Source organism: Phodopus roborovskii, unplaced genomic scaffold (assembly GCF_943737965.1).
Source record: "Phodopus roborovskii unplaced genomic scaffold, PHOROB, whole genome shotgun sequence".
NCBI lineage: Eukaryota > Metazoa > Chordata > Mammalia > Rodentia > Cricetidae > Phodopus > Phodopus roborovskii.
In genome coordinates, this window is record NW_026126574.1 from 40,988 (window position 1) to 65,654 (window position 24,667).

A 24,667-nucleotide genomic window follows, 5' to 3' on the forward strand; every position below is an offset into this window, starting at 1 on the left:
GACACTTAAGTGTTCAGGAATAGACTCTGATGTATTATCACAGGGTGTACCCACTGTTCCAGCCTAAAATCCATCTGATGAGAAAACCAGGAGTAAACACTTAGGTAAATAAATGCTGCTTCTCATATATTTAAGGACAGTGATCATTTTAAAATGAAAATAAGAAGGCAGCTAAGATAGTGAACAATTTGTCCTGTGAGTTATTGTCCTCTGTTAAAGACTCAACTGTTGGAAAGACATCATCACTATCTACCTTTTTGATATGTATATTATTTTAACTTATGTGTATGTGTTTTGTGTACATGTTCATGCTGGTGCAAACAAGGATGGAAAAGGATACAACAAGGATGTTTTATCATCTGGAACTTGGATTTTCAGACACTGTAGGCTTTCCAACGTGGATTCTGGGAACCTTATTTTGTTTCTCTGCAAATGTAGCAAGTGATTAGCCAGAGAATTTTCTCTTTACTACCACCACCTGCCACACCAAAGACCTTTCCAGTGCCTACTTTTGTCATTGGGAAAAAGAGAGAAATAAAAGATCTCTCTGGTCGAGGTTCCAAGTGATGTCTAAGTGTCTTCAGAGGTGTCTGCACAGATGGATCCAAAGAAGTCCTTCAATTCCATGAGCTCGGCTTGTTAGTACAGGAGGGAACTCTCAGTCTGGACAACCTTGATCCACTTTATTATGATTAAAAAAAGAAAAGAAAACAGACAAATTGACATAATGGATGAATAACAGCCATTAATATGGAGTGTTTTCAGTTATACACTGCTCTGTGTGACTTATGTACATTTTAGAAAGCATTACTATACAGAGGTGAATGAAGGTGGCTGTGAGTGATGTTTGTAGAAAAGTTACAGTTCCTTGTACCCTTGTGGATCATCTGACCCTGAAACCCCAGGGATGGGAATGTCTGTTCAGATTCCTTGTACAGTTTAGAGTTGCCACAGCCCACTGTGAGGAACCTTTGCATTCCCAACAAAACTCTCCCTTCATCGACACTAAATCCCAGTAGTATTTACAGTGTAGTAATACAAAAATTACACACTCACTGTGGCTTCAATGAGAAGAATTGTAATGTGTTGCCCTAGGTGCTTCAAAAACCTCTGACACTGGATGAAAAGCAATTAGTATCTTGTTTTTTTTTTGAGAAAAAAAAAAACAAAACCAAAAATAACAACAAAAAACAAACAAACATAAACCGAAGTGCTTGTTTGGCTCCTCAGGGTTATGGTCAAGTTTCTAACGACAGCTTACCTTGAATTCTAGGACTTCCTAGAGTCTAGGTGACAATGATCTTCAGTACTGGCCTTAACCGCTGACGACAAGAAGGCTACAAGTTGTAGTCTTCAGATGGCAAATAATGGAGGGAGTCTTCTAAGGGATGTGGTCCCCTCCCCAAGGTAGTCTTCTTTTTCTAAGCTCCCTAATCCTCTTTACAGATTCAGGAGGTCCCAGACCAGCACTCCAGCCAAGGTGTCCCCACCAGCAGGCAGCAACTGTGAAACAGATAGTGGCTGACTTCGGTCCCTGGGAGGTCCATTCTTAGACCACTGGGGATGAACCTCCCCCTCTTGAGGCAATTCCAGATGAAAATCCCCAGGGCCAGCAGGGTGATGCACATGGTAGATGAAGCCACCAGCAAACCGATGACAGCTGGTGCATGTGGGGGGGTAATCCTTGGTCACCAGCTGCCCCTGGGAGAAGAGATTGAGCCTCAGGGGAAGGTCCCTCCTATCAAGTCCAAGAGAACTGTTCATCCAAGCCTTCTATGAAGGGGAAGAGGCTAAAGAGTGAAGACTGTGGTGTCTACTACCCTGCAATTCAGAGAAACCACGAAGAAAGTTAATTCTGACCTTTGCGAGCATATGTGAGAGAATGTGTGTGAAGCCTATCCAGGAATGCCATAGAAACAATTTTTCTAGTACCTTATTCTAGAGCCCTAAATGTTATGTAACCTTCAGCACAGACTAATGGTTTCTGTGGTGGTAGAAATGTTCTGTATAAATATGTACAGTGTGGCACACCAGAGGATACTGGTACTTCTAGGGAAAGGCCCACTGCGATGCTTTGGAGCATCTCTTGCTCTCTCCATGCATCATGGTTAAAAACTCACACCCACTTCTGCTGTGCTAAATTGAGCATCTGTGAAATACTCACATGGAGCCTTCTCACAGCACAGCAATAGTCCCCTGTGTTCTGAGTGACTGTGTGGTCTCTGCCTTATTCCCCAGCCCTGCAGGAACATCGGGTACCTGAGTGCCATCCCAGGCTTGGTACTGCAGTGTCCCTGTGAGGATATAGTCACACAGGAAGAAGACATAGAGGCTGATGATGAGTACTGGACTCACAAACGCCCACATGGCCTTCCAGTACCAGTTGAGGGAGTGGCAAGTCGTGGCCTGAAGGTCACTTTCAAATCTGTTGGGAGCACAGAGAGAGAGAGACAGATTTATTCATGCTCTGGAGGGAGGGACTCTAGTTTGCATACCTTCTGCCCTTGGGAAGATGCTGTTCTGGTTTGATGTTTGAATGTGACCCCAACCCATCTGATCCTCTCTGGGGGAGCTATTGAGGTAAAGGGAAAAGGGCTGAGGCTGCCTGAGGATGACCAATGAAGAACTGGTCATGAGACATCATCTCCCCGGTGTTGGCCTTCAGAGGTCCCGGGTGTGGACCAGAGGTTAGTTCCCAGAGAAGGTGGGGGAGGGGGTGCCAGCCCTCTCAGTCCACGGGGCTAGGGTGAGATTCCCTCTGCCCTCCCACTCTGTCCATCAGTGATGGTTCCGAGTATACTCTACTGCCTCCTAGAGATGGTCACTATGTGCTTGGAAGGGCCTGGCCTTGGCATGGGAGAGCAGGCAGAGTTAGAGCAGGAACAAAGCTGCTAGGCTTAAACTCAAGACCACCCTCTGCCTTCTCATCGTGGATATATTCTATCATAATGGCTGAAAGTCTGGGAATGCTAAAGATAGCCCCTGAGACATTCAGAAGTGGACTTAAATGTGGTGTGGGGCCCTAGATAAGGATTGGTTTGGGAAGAAACTACAATTTACATAGATGTTCTCACATGCCAGGCTCTGGTCATGTACCAGAGCAGATTAAGCCTCCAAGTTAGTAGTCAGAGATCCCTTATATACTGGGGGTGCCAGGGCTTAGTGTTGTCAGATAACTGCACAACATGGCAGAGGCAATATTTGACTCTTTCCAGGTTTTCTTCTGACTTCCTAAGGCTTTCCATGGTGCCTCTGAATTCATAGTAGCCCTTCCCACTGCCATACCATACAATATCAGCCACTGGGAGGCTCCCTCAGGAGAGGATTAAGTGCTGGATTGGGAGCTACATGCATTTGTACTGTGGACCACAGAGACCCAATTTCAGAAAAAAAAAAAAAACCAAGTGCTATCAGGCTTCGAGGAGCGGGGAAGAAGACACTTCCCACATGATAGCTAGGACATGTGATCAGATGTGACATTATCTATCCTGGACATAGAGCCATCAGAGGCACAGGAGGGTTCTCATGATCCTGGCTGGGTGGCAAGATGTTGAAATTAAAAATGGGTCTCTGTGGTGCACATTACATGTGCATACAGCACCTAGAACAACTTACCCAAGTGGAACTGAGTATTACCCTAGCAGGAGCACAGCTACACCCCTGCAGCCTTTCTGGAGTTCTCTTAGAATCACACGGCCCCTAATTAGACCCTTCCACTGATTGTCTTGCCTTTCGCCACTCTCCCATGCCCCGCCTCCACTGCCTGGTGTCCTGATCTGAAATGGCCTCTTTGGGCAGGTAGCTGGAGATGACCTTGCTGTCCGTCAGAGGGGTGAGGATGGCCGCTGTGTTTCCAAGCATGCTCCCAAAACCCATCAGCAGCAGCATGAAGATGTAGAGAACTGACCAGAGCTGGGACACTTCCATGTTTTTAATGGCCTCAGTGTAGACGATGAAGGCCAGGCCCGTGCCCTGAACAGCCTGCTGATGATTAAAAGACACCAGATATACATGTGAGTCAGAGGGGACAAGAATGAAACACCATAGTTCGGATGTGGAATGTCTACACTCCCTGTCTTGCTGCACTCTTAGAGGTGTGTAATTGTAACACCAAAAATAAAAACCCAGAGACAGATATTGGGGTTCAAGCTTCAAGCTGAGGTCAGAGAAGCAAAGCAGCTGAGCCACTAGGTCTTACATCTACCTCAGTCCAAAAGGGGGCGATCCTGTCTCAAGGACTCCAGCAAACCTCAGACTGCTGCCTATCCTCCGGGGTGGCTAGAGATTAAATCTCACAATGCTGCCTGAGACACTGGATTCCTGTCTTTCATATGCCTCTCTAGAGCAGGGATTAAAGGCATGAGCTCTGTTAAATCTTTTAGACTGATTCACTCTAGTGTATCCCTGGGAGGTCTCGAACTCACAGAAATCCACCCAAAGGCATGTGCCACCACTGCCTGGCTAGCTAGTATGGTTTCTGAGATTAAAGGTATGTATCACCATTGCCTGACGTCTATAGCTTGTGGCTGGCTTTGCTTTCTGAATCCTCAGGCAAGCTTTGATAAGTCATAAGTAATATATCACCACATATAACTTTCAGAGCTGGGCTCTCACTGGAGAAAGTAGATCATTGGGTGTCTTGAGATTGTATAGCCCGCTGTCATTTCCTGTCTGTTCTTTGCTTCCTTGTCCATCAATAGTTAAATTCTTAGGCTCATGAGTCTATTGTCATGAATTGTACAATCCTTCTCCACAATGTTAGATTGTGCCTTTCAATCCAGAAATAAAATAAGTGCCTCACTCATGACCATGTTAGGTATTTGGTTATAGCAACACAATTTTGTATTGACTGATACAAAAATGAAATAAGCTAAATGGTATAAGCACAGGGGGAATAGTAGGCTTCAGGAGCAGATGGGGATAACATGACACTGAACATTTTAAGTGAATATTAGATATCACACAACAATTATTTCACTATTATTAGCAGGAGCCATCAATTCTAAACAATGTCAGTGTTAAAATACACCCTACTGGGGTACTCTGAACTCACTTTCCTGCCCATGATTACCACCGAAAGCACCACATTGTAGACAATTGGAATCAATGACTTAAAAAAAAAATAGTGTTTTCAATGATTAACATAATTATTGGTTTAAAATGTCACTGTAATGTTAATATTGAATTAGACATGGTTGAAGAGAGAAGTAGTGGACAGGGAGTTATTTCTCAGTGTAATTCTGTTCAATAGAATGTAGTTTAACCTAAAGATGTCTTTGTACACTGTGAACCTTAAGCTAATCACATCAGCCAGCCTCTAAGAGCCAGGTAGCCAACTGCTTAAAACAAGGTTCAAAGAAAGCAAATATAAGTTTTACCCAATGAGCACTCTGTATACTTCTTTTCTATTTTCTTTTTAAAATTTTATTTTATATGAATTGGTGTTTTGCTCGCATGCATGTGGTGTTTGTGTGTGTGTGTGTGAGAGAGAGAGAGCGAGCAAGCGAGAGAGAGAGAGAGAGAGAGAGAGAGAGAGAGAGAGAGAGAAAGAGAGAGAGAGAGATCCTTTAGAGCTTGAGTTACAGGGTGCTGATAATTGAACCCATGTCCTCTGGAAAAGCGGATAATTTTCTGAACCACTGAGCCATCTCTCCAGGCCCTCATTTCCACTTTCTATATTTAATTTTCTTTTCTTTTGATATCCTGAACATGAGGGTAGAACATGCTGCATTTCATTTTTCCCAGTATGTTTTCTAACTACAGAATCAAGCCAATTAAAATCTATAAAAGTGATTCTGTCTTACTTTTCTGTTGTGACAAAATGCCATGACCAAGGCCACAGAAAATAAAGTGTTTAATTTGGGGTGCATGGTTACAGAGGGTTGGAGTCCATGGCCATCATGGTGAGGGCATGGCAGCTGGCAGGCAGGCATGGTGTTGGCCCATGAGTGCTTATATCCCTTTCTGCAAACAGGAACCAGAGGGAGCTATTTGGGAATGGCCTGGGCTTCTGAAACCTCAGGCCCACTGCCAGCATCAGAACTCCTCCAATGAGGCCACACTTCTTAATCCTTCCCAAAGAACTGTACCAAATGGGGGGCAAGTATTCAAACATATGCACATATGGGGGGCATTCTCATTCAAACCACCACAACCCACACCTTTTCTGCTATAGGCTTATGGCCATATCATAATGCCAAATGACTTTCGTCCAACTCTAACAGTCCCCACAGTCTTTCATAGTGTGAACACTATTTTAAGTTTCTTCTGAGACCCAAGGCAACTTTTAATTATAACTCCTTGTAAAATCAAAAAGTAAATTATAAACTTCAATGTAAAACAGCATAGAATATACATTACTATTTCAAAAGGGAGGAATGGTAATATAGTTAGAAAATACTGGACCAAGGCATGACAGAATTCCAGCGGGGCAATCTTCAAATTCTGTATCACTAATCTGTTTCTAATAGGCAAATGGAAATTCAGGAGGGCAAACTCCAAATCCTATAGCTCTAATCTGCTGCCAATGGGCTTAGATGGCTCTTCCCTTCAAGTTCTGCTGGCTACAACATGTGTCTTTCTCTCTTGATTTGGTCCCAAGCTTCTTGGTAAGTCTATGATTTTGACATCTCCAAGATCTTGAGGTCTCCAATGCAATCCAGGCTTCATTTTCATAAATTCACATATAGCTTCTCTGGTTTCCTTGAAGGGATTCCCATGCCAAACACCTCGCTTCAGAGGATTTTCTTAACTCCGGAGGAAGATTCCACAACTCCTTTACTCCAGTATCATTCAGGGATCTAAAGCCAGAATGACCTGGCCAATGAAGCCAAGTTCAGCCATTTTGGTTGGAGCCTGTTCCCCTTCTTGAATTATATTTGCATAACATTTTTCCCCATTGCAGCTTTATAGAAATACAAAAGGCATTTCCTTTATGCAAGTTTTCAGGTTAGCTGGGTGGGGTCTTCACCCAAAGACAACACTCCCTTTATTCCATTTCACACTAGGCCTCTCCTTATCTCTTTCAGTACAGACATCAAATTTCTTGGTGCTTTTTCCCCCTCCTCAAACTATACATTTTGTGTTTCTTTTTGCCCTGCTTGTTATTTTTTATGGTAGCTTTGCATGAATGTGATTACTAATAACCATGCAACAGAGTTAATATTAGACTGTTTTGAAATATCCTCTGCCTATAAAATTAGTCCAACTATTTCAATTTGCCCTCAGGCAGAAAGCATCTTCATTTTTTCCCCAAGCACCACAAGAATGGTTTCTAACACTGTCACTAATTTTGTTGCCCTCTGAAGTTTCTTGAGCTAAGCATCCATAACCCTCAATGATCTTAGCACTGTTGTCTCCAAGCTCTTACTAGGATGTCCATTTAGCCCTGCTTATAGCAGTCAACAGCTTTCCTAATCCAATTTCCCCAGGATTTCCATATTCCTTCCAAAAGCAGCATGGCTAGCTTCCTGTCACAGCAATGCCCCACCCCTTAGTACCAAAATTCGTCTTCCTCTTATTAAAAAGAAAGTGTTTAATTTGGGGCTGCAGAAGGTTAGAATCCATGATCATCATGAGGAAAGCATAGCAGCAGGCAGCAGGCAGGCAGGCAGGCATGCAGGCAGCAGGTAGGCAGGCAGGCAGCAGCCAGGCAGGAAGGCAGGCAGACAGACACACCTCTTCCAACAAGGCCACACCTTACTAAACAGTTCTACCAGCTAGGGAACAAGTATTTAAACATGTGAGTTTATGGGGACATTCTCATTAAACTACCTCAGATTCCCTTTTAACAACATAGAAGATAACCCAAAGAAATGATGACATGGATAGTGTAATATGCAATCAAAAAGTTATAAGACCTGTGGAATAGGAGGGAAAAGATTAACATAAATCTAAATGAAGATTTTCAAGGAGAAAAGAACATTCATTGTCTGCTCTGCCAAATGACCTGGGTTCAATTCCCAGTACCCACAGTAGCTTACAGAGTGGCTAACTCTGATTCCAGAGATCTGACAGCATTTTCCGACTTCTATGGGCACTGGGAATGCACATGGTTCATGTAGACAAAATACACATAAAACAATGTTTAAAAAGACTGTTATACATTGACAGGCAGTGATAGAATACGCCTTTAATACCAGCAATCAGGAAGCAGAGGCAGGCAGATCTCTGTTTGAGGCCAGCCTGGTCTACAGAGGAAGTTCCAGGAGAGTCTAGGCTACACAGAAAAATCCTGCCTCAAAAAGAAGCAAGCAAGTAAACAAGCAGACAAATAAAAAATAAGAAATACAGAATGAAAGAAAGAAAACAAATGGGGCCAAAAACATATGTTTATATGGAAGCAAAATCTAACAAAATTTACAATCCTTAGAACTTAACCTTTCCAGGCGTGATGGCTCAAACCTTTAATCCCAGAACTCAGGAGGCAGAGACGGTCAGATCTATGTGAGTTCAAGGCTAGCCTGGTCTACAAAACAAGTTTTAGGACAGCCAGGGCTGTTACACAGAGAAACTCTGTCTTGAGCAGACATCCTTCTCCACCCCCCAGATAAACAAACTTGCCTTATAGAACAATATTTTAAAAGAAGATTTATTTATTTATATGTATATGTACATGTATATGTATATGTACATGTTTTTGTACCATGTCTGTGCAGGTGCCCACAAGGCCAGAAGGAAACATCAGATTCTCTGGAGTTGACTTTGAAGTACTTGATGTGAGTGTTGGGAACTAAACTCCGGTCTTCTGGAAGAACACCAAGCTTTTCTAACTGCTGAACCATCTCTTTAGCCCCACAGGAAGGTATTTTAAAGCTAGTTCCTCTCTCCCAAAGATAGCTGGAATGCAAGAAAGAGTATTTACAAATAAAATTGTGTGTGTGTGTGTGTGTGTGTGTGTGTGTGTGTGTGTGTGTGTGTCCATCCCTGGAGCCAGAGACTGATCTCAGGGCCTTGTGTATCCTAAGTTTGCGGTATTTAGAAAGTTATAGGCTCAAAGGGCCTGAACTGCATGACGATAATGTTTAAAATGGAATAGGGGAACCAGGTCTGGCACACACCTGGAAGGAGATATGAAAGTCCAAATTTCAAACAGTAGAGAATATATACTAGAAAGGAAAGGAAATAGAGAGAGAGAGAGAGAGAGAGAGAGAGAGAGAGAGAGAGAGAGAGAGAGAGAGAATGGCAGGAGCAGGGGAAAGAAATAATTCTAAAACTATAAAATAAAATAAAATCAGTAATTATAACATCTTGGACATAAAGCCAATCTCAAAAAAAAAAGCGAGGAAAAACTAAGTGTCAGAACCAAAAGAAGGGAACTGAATGGATGCCAAAGTTTAGAACAGGAGCCTTAGATGCCCAAGTGGGATCTAGATCTCGAAGCCTGGGTGTCAGCGTCTTCGTGTCTGTGTTGTGCAGGAATGGAGGGTCAGGCTATAGATCCTATAGGCAGGGCTCAGAGCTTTACAATGGTGCTGGTTAGTTTTATGTCAACTTAACACAAACTAGAGTTATCTGAAAGGAGGGGACCACAACTGAGAAGATGCTTCCATAAGTTGCAGGACATTTTCTTAATTAGTGATGGGGAGGGGAGCAGCCCATTGTGGCTGGTGCCATCCTTGACCTGGTGGTGCTGAGTTCTTAAAGAACGTAAGCTGATCATGCCATGAGCAAGCCAGTAAGCAGCAACCCTCCATGGCCTCTACATCAGTTCTTATCTACAGGAATCTACCTTGAGTTCCTGATGGAGGTGTAAGGCAAATAAACCCTTTCCTCCCCAACTTGCTTTGTTTGGGTCATGGCCTTTCGTCATAGCAATTATTACTCTAACTAGAACAACAAGCAAAAGGAGGAAAGTGTTGTATCTCTCCGTGGACAATGGTAAACCCCAGAAAACAAAACAAAACAAACAAACAAACAAACAAACAAAAAAAAAACCAACCAACTACTCCCTAACCTAACCAATATGCAAAGGCCATGGAAACTTTATCCTGGCCTTTAAAGTATTCTCTAAAAGCAGTCTGAAAAAGCCTTTATAGTAAATCTAAGAACTAGTCAGAGTGTTCACCTAACACTTGGAATTTCACTGTGTTCAAAGTACAGGAAAACAATTGTGCCTGAGACTCCAATAAAATCAGTAATAATAGTGAAACCACAATAAAAAAGGGTTGAAATACAGACACTGAAAAGAAATGTGCTAAATCATATCCGCAGGTTATAGGATAGTTTATAGAGTAAACAGAAGCAATCTGTAGTTGTGAGAATTCATTAGGAAATGCATCAAGATTTCAAGGTACAAGACTAACATAAAAAAAATGTTTGTTTCTTCTGCCACCAACATAAACAACGGTAGAAATAAGGAGAAAGACACTATTTACAATAGCAATGTAACAGAAGATATGCAAAGACATTCACAAAGGAAATTATCTGACAGAGTTAGGTGAATGAGAGAAAGCATGTTCCTAAATCAAAACCCAATCCCCTGCAATAAAGACGGAGGGAGAGATAACACTCTTCCATATGCCTACAGAGTTTAACTAAAAGGTGAGCCACAAGAGAAGGCCACAGTCAACAACAGAGAGTAAGAAAACATAAAAACCAAAAGTACTTAATGTTAGATTTACAAGGCTATCCAGGGCTACATGAGAAGTGAATCAGTCTAAAAGAGAAACAGAGCTCACAGCTTTAAACCCCAGCACTAATATATAAGATAGGAGCAGGGCATTAAGGATTTAGCCTTGGCAATTAGTCTCCAGCTTGCTATGGATAATATCTCTCCAGCCCTGGTACGGACCGAGCTCTCTGGTAGCCTAGATGCTTTGCTTCTCTGATCTTTATTGCTTTATTAGTTCATAGCAAGAAATTGTTAGCCAGAACTGAAGGCAAGGTGGAAACCACAGAGCTGGGTCTGGGGTGACAGCTACAGGCTCTGGCTGTTTCCTGCTGTTTCTGCTGTGAGACTGACAAAGTTGAGGAAAGAAAAATCAAACAAGTATAAGGTTTGAAAGCAAAGAGGTCTTAATCTAAAAACAATGTGGGGGAAATGCTACAATAAATATCTATTTCTTTAACATACAGAGATAAAAATGCATGGCTCCCTAAGACTTCAACTAAGATAACATCAGTATAGTTTGTTCCTTTATGTGTATACTCACCTCCAAAGGACAAATGGGAAAAGAGTATAAGTAGCCTGGATCATTTTCTGTGAATTGACGCTGTGGAATCTGAAATAATTAGGTGGTATACACAACACAAAGTGGACATTGTGCTCCGAAAGGACCAAATGGAACAAATATATTTTCTAGGTCAGTTCAAGCAGAAGAAGGAGTAAGCTTATTTAGAAAACACTCTGGTTTGTCACCATGACCACTAAGCTGATCGAGATGGGTTTGGCAAGACCCAGCCACGTGTTATGGAAACAGGGGCCTGAGAGAACTGTGGTGAGGCCTTCAGAGATTTTGTTGGTCTTGGCTAAATTTACTCCTTCACCTCAACTATTTTTGATGGGAACAAGAATCAAGACTAACTTGAAGGCATGGTCTGCTGGGGAAAATAGCTGGAACACTGTGGAAATATTTTCCAGGGTCAAAATGTGGTTGGGGCCATGCTGGCTCAACTAGTGAGCCCCAAGGAGTCTCACTGAGTCCTGCTGGGCTTGTGTGTTTGCTCTTTCATCTCACAACAGCAGAAGCTATGAGTCCCATGTTGCCAGGAAACACATATGCTTTGTATCACATGCTCAGGGTTCAAAGTATATTGGATCCCTTTCACCTCTGAATCCTCAAAATGTGGTCTGTCATAAAATGTGGGCATCATGGTGTGTGTGTGTGTGTGTGTGTGTGTGTGTGTGTGTGTGTGTGTGTGTAGGGGGGAGGTTTGTACAGACTCTCAGGTTCACTTTAAAGAATACCAGGAGCTTTACATCCATGTTGAGATCTTAAACACATACTGGCCTAAAAAAATATTTTAGTTTTTGAAATTACAATATATTTAAAACATTTTCTCCTTCCCTTCCCTCCCTCCAAGCCCTCCCATATACCCCCCTCCTTTAGCTTTAGAATTCATGGCCTTTTATTTTGTATCAATGTTTGCTACATGCACACACATACACACAAGTAAATATGCACACACATATGCATTCTTAAATACAACATGCTTAGTTTGTATAGTATTATATTTATTATGTTTTCAGTGTTGACCACTAAGTATTGGAAAACCGATTGCCCTTCACTGGAGAAGACTATTTCTCAGTATTCCTTGGTTGTCTGGAGTTGTACAGAGTTGAACCCTTGCAAGCTACCTCCAGTCCACTGTAGCAGCATGCTTGGGCAATCATGTTGGAGAGAATTTATAGGTGTAGCTTCTGACATTACTAGGAGTCACATTCTCACAGCATACTCTCAAAACCTGACTGTTAACAATCTCTCCACCCCTCCTTCTGCAAAGTCCCCCAAAAGCCTTACTTTCAGGAATTGTTTTGTACATGTACACCTTGGATTGTTTTCCAACAATTCGGCATTTTACTTAGCTGTGGTTTTTCTGTATTGGTTTCTCTTCACTGCAAAAAAGAAGTTCCTTGGATGAGGGTGAGGACTACACTTATATATGTGAGTATATGAACAAATATTTATAATGTAGTTAGGAATTATGTTGTTTTAATACAGTGGTGGTTGTAATTTATCTTCTAAGACCCACAACTGAACTAACCTTGAGTAATTGCCTAGGTTTCTAGTACCAGGCATGCTTTCTATATTGTTGAGCAGGTAAGTTCAATTAGAGAGCTTTTGGTTACTATCAAGGTACGTGTGCTACTTTTGTACTCTTAGTGATTATAGGCTGGCCTTCTCTCTCTCGGTTCATAGGCATCCCAACTGGGCATATTAGATTTTATATTTGACTGCACATCAGAATCATTTGTGAGACTTTGAAACAAATAAGAGCAAGCTGGGAGAGATGGCGCATACCTGCTATTCCAGCACTCACTCCAGAAGTCAAAGTAGGAGAATCAAGAGATCACATACTTGTAAATGGAGCTCTTAATTGTTCTAAGTAATAAAAACCAGGAGTCAGATATAGAGGAAAATGTTGAACAATCAGAGAGAAGGAGCAAGCCGCCGCCACACCTTATCTCCTTAGTGCCTCAGCAGACAAGAGAGCAATTTCAGTTTTTCCCAGCTTATGTCCTGTTTCTGCCCAGCTACTTTACTTCCTGTCTGTCTGTACAGACCTCCAGATCTCTACGGTTAGCTAGTGGCAAACTCCATTCTCTGACCTTCAGGCAGCCCTTATTTCTACAAGGAAGATACCATCACAATCACATCCATAGGGGATTAACAGCAGTCTTGTCTAAAAAATAAAACAATAACCTCAACATCCCAAATCTACAGATGCTTGTCTGAAGGGGGGAAAATGAGGTTGATAGGTTGTCCCTAAGTATCTGACATCTTAAGGGTGTCATGGCAACTGGTATATACTGCCCTTTTCAGGAAGCAAGAGTCCTACCAGTACTTCTGTATCACACATCTTATTTTAATTATTTTTGTTTTTTAGAGACAGGGTTTCTCTGTATAAGCCTTGGCTGTCCTGGAACTCACTCTGTAGACCAGGCTGGCCTCTACACAGAGAGATCTGCCTGCCTCCCTGTGCTGGGATTAAAGGTGTACACCACCACCTGCATCAATCATTTTATTAACCTTTATGTATATCATTGAACTTTTCCCTTCTGAAGCCCTCCTCCATTTTCCAATCTCCCAATATCATCACTGCCACCATTCTGATTTTTCTACTTTTAAAATTTCCTCTGCAAAATAAATTCAGATCAAGTAAGTGGGGATGGAGGGGAAGGGAAGGAGGGAGAGAGAGATAAAGAGAGAGGGACAGCGGAGAGAGAGAGAGAGAGAGAGAGAGAGAGAGATTTCATATCCTGCCTCTCCTGGGTGTGCTAGGATTATAAGTGTGCACCATCACTCTGAATTATATTGAAGATAGTTTTGTTATACATGCCAGACAGATTTCTTCTCATGAATTCATGGAGCCCAAAACTTTCCCCTGCTTGCTGAGATGCCACATTGCCTGGAAATATCTCAAGAACTACCTAGGAGCAGTTTTGTTATACCTATTTCCTGCAGTATTACAAGGAACGATACTCTTCCACAGTTTCTCTTCTGATTTTTGTTTCCATTTCTTAATATATAACATACACAGTTTCTTAGTTTTTATTGGTGTCTATTGTTTGTTTTCATTTATGTAGTACTTTTCCTTGTGGCATGTCACAACCTCTGAATAGTCATATTAAGTTGAATGACTTAACAAAGCAAGTGTTTACATAATTACTACACAGGCAACAAATTCAAAGTTTTCAGAGTTCAAAGATACACCCTATCCACTTCAACTTTACACAGTGCCCCCTCCCAAGAGATTATATAATCTAACTGTTTAAAACACAGATTTTACAATTTTATTACCTTTTTTTAAGGATTTTTATTCTGCTGTGGTTTGAATGTAAACTGCACCCATAGACTTGTGTGATGGGCAGGTTGCTCCTCAGTAGTCTGTTCTGGAACATTGTTGAATCCCTAGGAGGTGGAGTCTTGCTGGAGGAAGAGGACCACTAGGGTCAGGCTTTGAAGTTTTATGCTCTGGCCTCACTTGCTTCCTGACTACAGAGGCAATGGAAAGGATTCACACTCCTGCTACCAGGCCTTTTCTACCAAGACATACTATATATCCAAAATATGCCCTCTTTCCCTTAAGTGTTTTTCTGTTGTTGCTTTCGTTTTGCTCTGTCAGGTATTTGGTCACAGGAACAAGGCAAGACACTACTATACCATCCCACATACCATTGATTTATGTAGATCTTAATTTTATAAAATCTTTTTCATGTTTTACTTTCTCTACTAGTCAGACATGCTGTATGTAGCTATAACCTGTACATTTTCACTACTCTGGACATAGCATTTGGGGATTTTATAAAACTAGACTGTTTTAGAACCAGCCATTAGGCTTTGATTTCCATGATAGCACACCAATGTTGTGCTTTAGAAGGTGGGATACCGAGGAAAGATGGTGTGCATGCTACATTTACTGGGTCCAATGTGTTGCTCCACTCACTGAATCTTTTGTGAGTTTGATCTATCAGTCACAGAGAAAACTTACATCCTCTGTGATGATTGTGGGCTTCCGTCAGTGTGTCAACTATTGCTGTAAAGGCCATTCAAATCAACCTGTAGTTTTCCTACAGATGGAAACTTCCACCAAGTGGTATGGTAGGCTCTAGCAGTGCCAGGCTCTCCTTTTATAAACCTGCAGTGCTGTCTTGAACATGCACAATCCTGTCATCTCCAAGCCATACCATCCATGAACGCTGGCTGGCTATTTTGTTTTCTAGCCTTCTGTTCTGGTTTAGACCTCCAGCACAATGCTGATATGACTTAGGGGCAACAGGAGAACTCACTGTGCTCTGGAGATTAAAATAGAAGCATGTGACATATCACTACTAATCATGATGTTGAAGCTTATCGAATTAAGACAAAATATGTCACCCTTTGTCCCTAAACTTCTGAGTAGCTTCCCCGTTTCGGCACAATGGACAAAAGCACTTGCAGTGACCTCTGAGAGGCTATGTGACCTGGCCCTTCGTTGCTTCCCTGGCCAACTTTCCCACTATTTTCCCTGCTCACAGTTCCAGGTACAGCATGCTACCTGCTGTTCCATCGATACTTCATGTCTACACTGCTGTGACCTCTTCTGCAGACATCCCATGGTGAGCTCCCTTACTGCGTTCACGTCCTTGCTTAGAGCACATTCTCATGTGTACCTAGTGGCAGCCCTATTTCTCTTATACTTCCTGTAGTTACTCAGGCCACTCACTTTTGGAAAAAAAGATACCAAAGCTAACATGGTCTCAAGTAATGTCCTGTGCACATGCCTAACTGACACGGTACCTTGTCAGTCTTCCTCTGGACCTTTGTGGCCCGGACAAACCTCTCCTTCCAGATGTGCTTCATGACACTTGAGGTTTCCCTGTGGCCTTACAGGCTTCTGCTGTTTTGTCTTTGCTGCTTCTCGCTTTTCCCAGATTTCATGGTGAGAGAGCATCCTGTGTTCTTATCTCTACTCACTCCCTTGTTGGGACTGCCTCTGCCATGTCTTAAAACTCGCTCTGTGGATGCTCCTATTGCTTTGTTTCTAATCCAGACCAAGCTGTTGAGGTTGAGATTGAACATTTACCCCTTTGTTGATACCTCATTTGGCAGCTCAGGATTATATAGAACAAAATTCCCACCTTTCTCTTTTTTTCACCTAACCCCAAGTCCCTATCTGATAATGAGCCTTACCTAGCAGAGGCTCAGCGGCAAACATTTGGATTTAACCCTAGTTCTTTTCAGTGAGACACAGTGGATAGGCTGTTTTACCTCCAAAACATATTCCAAAACAGAACCAAGCTCCAAGTTGGCAACTTGGAGAGACTCTGAACAATATCCACTACTGCTAAATATACACAGGACACCACACTTTATTTATATACTTCTTTGTTCTACCCCAAACTGAAAAACTCCAAATGTGCATCAGTAGTAAAGCAGATGATTAAATGATAGGCTGTTCACATAAGACAATGTTATACAACAATGAGAACAAGCAAATGATTATTCTGTGTAATAACAGAAATGAATCCTCAGAAATCTCACTCCAGGGGTGGATGGAGCAAGACTCAGTGGAGTATATAGGGTGAATGATTCCATTATAGTTACAAACTATGACAAAAACTGACAGCCCAGATGAACCACAATGCTATAAGTCAGGAGAGTACTTGTGGAGAAAGTATGTGGGAAAGAGAGAGGGGGCTCTGTGGGCACAAATAATGGGTGTTTCTTCAACTGGGCTCTGGAGGAATCCTGAGGCAGGATCTCTGAACCCTATGCTGTGGTCTGTGTACTCTGCAGTCTGCTGATTCTCAGACATTCTTCCCACCTGAACACTTCTAGTGTAACCTGCTACTTCTTACTTGTATCACCTTGCTCTCAAAAGACATTTAATGTTATTGTCAAGTTTTCATTATTCGAAGGATATCCACTTGGCAAAAAATTTCCATGTCCTTAAGTCTATGTCCTGACCTCATGGCTCAGTAGTTAAGGGCACTTACTGCTCTTGCAGAGGACCTTGGTTCAGTACCCAGCACCTACATGGCAGTTCACAATATCTGTAACCCCAGTTCCAGAGGATTCAACACCCTCTTCTGCTCCCCCCAACACACCAGGCATACATGGGCACACAAAAACATGCAGGCAAAACACTCATACATGAGGCTGGAGAGATGGATAAGAGTTTAAGAACACTGACTGCTCTTCCAGAGGCCCTGAGTTCAATTCTCAACAACCACATGGTGGCTCACAATAATCTACGATGACATTTGGTGCCTACTTTTAGCATGAAAGAATACATGCCAGAACACTTTATATATAATAAATAAAATCTTTAAATAAAAAACACTCATACATATAAAATAAATCCCAGCTCTTGGGAGACAGAGGCAAATGGATATCTGTGAGTTTAGGTCCACCTGGTCCACATAGCAGGTTCCCAGACAGCCAAGGCTACCCAGTGAGACCCTGTCCCTAATCAATTCTCCTTGAGTACTTACAGCTGTCCCACAGGCATTCCATTCCCTGCCCTTTCCCGAGTGAGTGCCACTCCTGAGCAGTGCCTGCGACCTGGGGTTCTCTTGATTTCAGACAGCATTGCCCAGTGCTATTGTCCCGCTTCGTTCATCACTGGCTTGTTCAGACCACTTTACTAAAGTTACATCTACAGTCCTCCAGCACTCCACCTCAAATTATTCTTCTGCTCTGTTACCACTGTTTAACACTTGGCAGGAATTTCTGTAGTAACCCCTAAAACATGTCCACCTAGAACCTAAAGGGTTTTTTTTTTTTCAGATATAACTGAGAATCTCAAGATGAGACCATCCTGGATGTGTAAGGACACTAAATCCAATAACAAGTGCACTTAGAAAAGAAAACACAGAAAAGAAGGTGATGTGAGAGTAGAACAAAGCTCCAAGCGATGTGGTTTTTAAGTCACCGAACAGATGGGTCACCAGAAACCACCAGGAGAGGCCCATGGGACACATCTTGCAACACACAGCATGACCCAACTTACCAAATCTTGACCTAGGGATTCTGGCTTCTGTAAGTAAGAAGTAATTTCTGTTACCTTAAGCCATCGACTGTGCAATTTGTTAGAGGAGCCATAGGAACTAATGCATGAAAGCACTCATTAATTTGTTCATGCTGGCTATCAAATGACACCCAACAGGCACTCAAGCAAATTAAAAAAAAATTGTTTTTAATTGTGAAGTATACTAAATATTGTTGGAAATAGTCTAGATTTGGTTGGATAAACAAATTATGATAGACTGTACACTGGATATTTCCCAACAACAAACGAGATATACTAATGGCATCCACTCAGATGCAGGCAGATCTTAAATATTAAATATACTTTGTTGATTGAAAGAAGCCACGTTTAACAACTAACTTATGATATTATTGTATGAATTCTAAAAAAAAAGGTACACTAAGCTATCAAAATAAAAAGCAGAACAGTGGTTGCTAAGGACTCAGGATCCAGGAGAGTTTTAGCAGAGGCAGAGAGAAATAGATATGATATTTCCCAATTGTGGTAGTAGTTATGTGGGGATGTACATTTGCCAGAAATCATCATATATTTCCTCATAATGGATACACATTACCTAAAAGCTCTGATAATAAAAAGCAATTAAAAACTTAGGATAATATATAATCAACTAAAGCAAACACTATGTTCCCTAGAATAAGCCTAAAATGTTATTTTGAAGTCCAAAAATATGGTTAAGGCTATCCAGCACAAGAAAGATGATAATATAAAACCAAAACAGCAACAGACAGTTGCTTACTAAAAGGAACTTTACAAGACAACACAGAAAACTGAATTCACACTGTAGACCTCTAGGACATTCCTCTTTTACTATACACAGACCCAGCACAAACAGCAGAAAGCCCAGTCATGCAAACTCTGCTGGGTTGTAAATCGTGGTAAATAAGGATCTGGGAAGCAACAAGTTGATGGATGTTTATTCGGAGAGAAATCACTTACACAAGAAACAGATGATCGCCACAGATTCCAGTTTCAAGGATGCCTCCAGATGCTCTGTCTCCAACCAGGAAGTAAGAACACTAGCTGGGGTCCGGTACCCCAGCCCAAGCCCTCCCCCTCCGTGAAGGTCATGTCCACACCTGTCCCCACCCCCAAGGGGCAACAGGTGCAGGCAGGGTGGATATCTCACAATTCCCCATTTAGTCTAAAGAAGAGATTTAGGCTTGACTACATTGATGGGAGCTGTTCTGAGAGAGACAGATAGTTTACTCAATATTCACAAACCCCACTCTCACCCTTTTCTCTCTACTGTCCTTTTCTTAAAATGGATTACTTCAGATCACTGTTTGCAATTATAAACACTGGTTGAAGTATTCAAGGGTTTGCTGAATATGATCAGAGATCAATCTTTTTTTTTTCAAGTTAATTTATGGGCTCAGAAACATTGCTGGCAGCTTTCAAGTAACAGATGTTTACCAAGGAAGGAAGATTCCAGACCGTTTCATTGTGAATATTGTAAAACTGCTCAATACCGTGTCAGCTGACAAGGCCCAGCAAAATATATATATGGAGAAAGTGTCATAACTGAAATCATAACCCAGGGAGAGGCAGGCTGAAACAAGGATATGGTGTCATTACTTATGGGGTAGCCCCGAGGGAGAAGGGAATCAGCAGGAACCTCAGGTGCAATAGAATGGTTATAGACCCTAGGAAGACAAGATACACTGAGCCTGAGAGCAACATTTTTTTTTTTTTTGTATTTCAGATGACTGCTGTTAGGCATTCTGCCTTCCTTGCCTCCTGAAGGGCACACAAACTTGGGTGAGGCTGCACAGCTCTCAAAGTGCAGGTGGCAGAAGGCTGGCTGTGAGTTGCTTTGACAGAAGTTACAGGATATATATATATATATATATATATATATATATATATATGTATGTATGTATGTATGTATGTATGTATGTATATATATATATGTATATATATAGTGAGCTCTTCTCTAGATTCAGGCACTTTATTACTTACATCAGTAACAACATAGATGAAGCCAAAGGAGCCAGCTTCTCGGGTCTTCTTCCCGAATACCAAGAAGGACAACGGCTCATCAAAACAGGAAGGGTACCAGCAACAAGAGCTGTGAGATACTCTACTATTGGGAAGTCAAGCCTAGACCCCCTCCCCTAGCAAGAAGTTTTGTATTTTGCAAGTGCAAATGGAGAAGGGTGTCAGTGGGAGATAGCTTTAGATGGCTTCACATACTCCTGTGTTCTGAGAGAATCAGAAGGAAGCCTGACAAGTCTGAGATTAGCAACATTAACACTTGTCTGTAAGAGCCACTCCCCTACCCACCCACCCACTGCCATTGCTAGGAGAAGTACTATTAAAAAACTCTTAAACAAACAAACAAAAAAAAAAAACATAAAGAAAAGCACCCAGGAAATGAAGGCACTAAGATCAAGATTTCAAGGCCAGTCTACCAATTATAGCAAGACCCTGTCTTTAAAAAATAAATAAAACCTATATCCAGTCAATGGTGGTGCACACCTTTAGTCCCAACACTCAGGAGGCAGAGGCAAGAGGATCTCTGTGAGTTTGAGGCCAGCTGAGACTACAAAGTGAGGTACAGGGCAGTCAGTGACACTCAGAAAAACCCTGCAATTAACAACAACAACAACAAAAAAGCCATGTGCAATAAATGGGCTTGACATTGAATTGCAAAGACCTAGTCCAGGAATGTTTGTTTTTGTTTGGCCCAGGTCCAATTAATGCCTAGGTTTAGCAATCCAGGCACAATCCTCGTCCCCATAAAGAGGGTACATTCCCAGTATCCTCACTTCCCAGTGGGACCGAGCAAGGTGTTCCCCAGTGCTAACATTCTTCTTTCCCACCCCTCATCCTATGCCTTTGTCCTTTCTGGGATCACCTCCCAAGTACTTAAACCAAATCTCCAGGATTTGTGATAAGTCCAAATAGCAAACCTGACCCAGAAACATCCCTAGTAAAGAACTCTAGGCACCAGCACTCACAATTTAAAAGTTGGGATAAAGTCAGGCAGTACATGCCTCTAATCTCCTCAGCTCTCAGGAGGCAGAGTTTAAGGCCAGCCTGGCCTATAGAGCAAGCACGCTATATAGAAAAACCCGTGAAACACCACCACAAAATAAAACCCAAAACACACACACACACACACACACACACACACACACACACACACACACACACACACAAATGGGATGAAGAAAAGGCAGATTCTGTTTAGCCACTGTTATCTCAGATGTCCCAGAAACATTTAGATGCATCGAGTGCACAGGCAGCAAAATGTGCTCAAAATCAGGTCCAGGGACTATAAAGGTTATAAAGGAGACCAAATTCTCAAATGCCATGCCTAGAAGTCCTTGTCTGACCTGGTGCTCTAGTTGGGAAGGAACGAAAAACATCTGGGTAGACCTTGGTTTTCCAAATCCCCTGAACTCTGGAGTCACATTCCCTTCCTACAGGAGAGTCTCCTCCCATTACCTGGAACAGGACCTCTTTCCAGAACAGCCTAGCAAGGCTTGTTGGTCATTCTGGATATCTGAGTCTACTCGTCTCTCAATCAGTGTGGAGAGCAGTGTTTCTGGTTCCTAGTGATCCCACGTAATGCAATGGCTGCTGCTCTCTTGCTTTGGACTCTTGAAGCCACTAAGCAAGCAGTCCAGGAGAGGAGAGGCTACATGGGAAGAAGGTGACAGCTCAAGAATCATTAAGAGCTGGGACTAGTGCAATGTAAGGGGAAAGAAGTATTCATGGGAATGCTTGCTGATGTTTAGGGGCAAGGGCTGACCAACAGAAGGGCTCATCGAAGGGAAAATCTGTAATAAATAGAAAAGGATGGAGATTAAAAAAAAAATTCCCAGTTTCTTCAGTAAAGTTTCCAAATGTAAAGAATATAGGCTGTCTTGCTAACCTTCTAGTTGCTGGCATTTTTCTTTACTTTACTGTTAAAAAAAAAAAAAAAAAAGACTATCAGTCACTGTGCTCAGACAAAAAAGTGTAATACACAAGACGATGGAGGCTGAATGGGGTGTACTGTGGAAGATGCTTACTGGTTGCTTTAACGTACCACCCCTTTTATACCCGGATGTTGAGACAGAAATCACACATCAAACCAACCCCTGTGAAATGTCTGATACAGTGGATTTTAGTATATATACTACACTGTAAAACCTCTGCTACTAATTCCCAAACACCTAAACTAAAGTAAAAATTTAACCATTTAGAATCTCTTCATCTCCCCTTGTGGCTCCCTGACTAACTGCATGCAACCTGACTAGAGGGAAAACCTGACCCTCATTTACAGGAGCATGAACACAGTATCTCGGATTTGTCACACTTCAGTAGAAGTGTTAAGAATTGTCTCTGCAAGTGTCTAAGAGTTCCAGTAGGACAGAGTTTTGGCTGCTTTTCTGGTAACTTAACCTACCTGAATACTTACCTCCTGTAGGAATCCCTATATAAGCCACCTGCACTCAGACCCTGAACCAGCTAAAGCTTTCTTCAGTGATGTTTTCATGGCACTAGAAATCACATGCATTAATCCCCTCAGCCCCTTAGCCTCCACTTACCAAGAGACAGCCTTGGTGATTTGGAAGAAACTTTACCCTTTACTCATGGAATAGCTATTGTGGTTTCTTTGCTGCACCCATTTTATTCATCTGGTGCCAAAATCCCTTCCTTACCTCTCTCCCTCTCTTCCTTCCTTCTTTCCTATCTATTTGTTTAATCTCTCTTTTTTTCCCATTCATCTGCCATGTCTGATGACCTGAGTTAGATCCTTGGAATCATGTGGAGAAAACCAACTACCACAAGTTGTCCTCTGACTTCCACATAAACACCATAGTATGCACACACCACACACATTCACAGAGAATAAATATATATTAAAAAAAATTCCCATGCCTTTAATCTCAGCATTTGTGAGGCAGAGGCAGGCAGAGGATCTCTGAGTTTAAGGCCAGTCTGGGATACAGAGTGAGTTCTAGGATAGGCGGGGCTACACAGAAAGACCTTGTTTCTAAAACATAAACCAGACCAAACCAAACCAAACACCCCACAAATTTAATATATGCCTCAATTTCTTAACCCCACTTTAAATATTTATTTACTTTATTGTATACATGTGTACTGTGTACAAGCAGGTGCCTGTGTAGGCCAGGAGAGAACATCAAATCTCCTGGAATTAGAGTTATAGCTCGTTGTAAGCCACCTCATGGGTGCTGGTACCTGAACCTTTGTCTCCTGCAAAAATAATGGCTTTGAATAGCTGAGTTATCTCTCTAGTCTCCAAAGATAGCATTGTTACTTATATGCATGCATGTGTTTCTGCCTGTGGAGGTACCTGCCAAGGTCGGAATAGGTGACTAGATGGCATAGAGCTGGAGCTACAGGCAACTGTGGGTGTCCCAGTGTGGGTGCTGAGCAAATTTGGGTCCTCTGAAAAAGCTGCAAGCACTTTTAACTGCTGAGTCATCTCTCCCAGTCCCTTTATCTCTTTACCCTTATTTCCTTCTTTCAGTATTGGAGGGTGAACCCAGGGCCTTGTTCATGTAGGCAAATTGCTCTCCCACTTTTTATTTGGAGGAAGAGTCTTGCTTAATTGCTCAGACTGGACTTGAACTCACTCTGTAGCCCTTGAGGGCCTTGAACTTGTGCTCAGCCTTCTTCAACATCTCAAGTTGAAAGGTTACCAGGCCTATGTTACCAGGCATAATTTCTTGCTAGCAAAATCCACACTGGCTCCAAGTGATCATATTTGTTTTTCAGTGCTCATAATCTTCTTTTTAACAAATTGATAGTTGGCTTCATAATGAGTTTATTGCTACATTTGAAAATTACAAAGGATGAAGATGGAGAGGTAGCTCAGCTGATAAAGTGCTTACTGTGCAAGTATGAAAACCTGTGTCCCAGTCTGCAGCACCCTTTATACTGGCAGAGTAGCAAGGCCTATAATCCCAGTGCTGGCAGGGAGAAAAGGAAGAACCCGGGGGCCTGATAGTCAGGTATTAGAGCCTGTCTCAAAAGACAGAGAAAGATAGTGGAAGGTCCATACACACTCAAACAGACAGACACACACACACACACCCACACACACACACACACACACACACACACACACGCATACACATGCTCACAAGGGCATGTATACCCACAGATGTGAATAAACATGTATGTCTTAGCACCACACAAGTGTCTGTTGCTTGTGAAAGTCATAAGAAGTTGTCAGATCCCATGGGCCTAGAGTTACAGATGGTTGTCAGCCATCAAGTAAGTGCTGGGAATTGAACCTGGGTTTTCTGCAAGATCAAAAAGTGTTTTTAACTGATGAGTCAGCTCTCCAGCTCTGTTTCTTTATTTACTTTTTAAAATAGGCAATTCTGTGGCAAGACATGCCTTCACTGGTTGACAGGATGACAGTATGAAAGATCACAGGGCCATTCCAATACCTTTCTTAACGATTTCCCTTCAGGAAATATTGAACAGATGTTGTTTTTTGTCTGGT

At 42.1% G+C, this 24,667-nt stretch overlaps 1 pseudogene; it reads right to left on the minus strand.

The window, feature by feature from the left end:
- Positions 1-1,526: 1,526 nt before the first annotated feature.
- LOC127235933 (sodium- and chloride-dependent transporter XTRP3A-like) overlaps positions 1,527-24,667 on the minus strand; it is a 205,519-nt pseudogene continuing 182,378 nt past the window's right edge.